The following is a 361-nucleotide window of genomic DNA, read 5'->3' as shown; positions in this document are numbered from 1 at the left end:
CCCCTCCCCCCGAGAAACGTAATCTGGTTTTACAGGTACAGGACTAAGTCACTTGCTCAGAGTTACACAGGAAACTTGTGGCTGATCTGACTTCTGTGCAAGACCACACATTCTCCAAGCCTGCTTATGTAAAAGTATATTCGTTTCTTTTCAGATAAAGAAAACAGATGTTAACCACAAGACTCTTCTTCCTTTGTGCTTTACACAAAAAGTATTCTTAGAGAAGTCCTACAGTCAATTATTTTTTGTGAGTTTCCTGATAAACAGAATGTTTCCTCCTGTTTTACATCAATTCTTATTCCTCTAATGAAATTCTACTTCAAACACTGAAATCTATGGCAAGGCTTTCGGCCAGTAATCT

This window comes from Apteryx rowi, unplaced genomic scaffold, assembly GCF_003343035.1.
Source record: "Apteryx rowi isolate R43461 unplaced genomic scaffold, aptRow1 scaffold_92, whole genome shotgun sequence".
Classification (NCBI taxonomy): Eukaryota; Metazoa; Chordata; class Aves; order Apterygiformes; family Apterygidae; genus Apteryx; species Apteryx rowi.
This window is presented reverse-complemented; position numbering follows the sequence as displayed.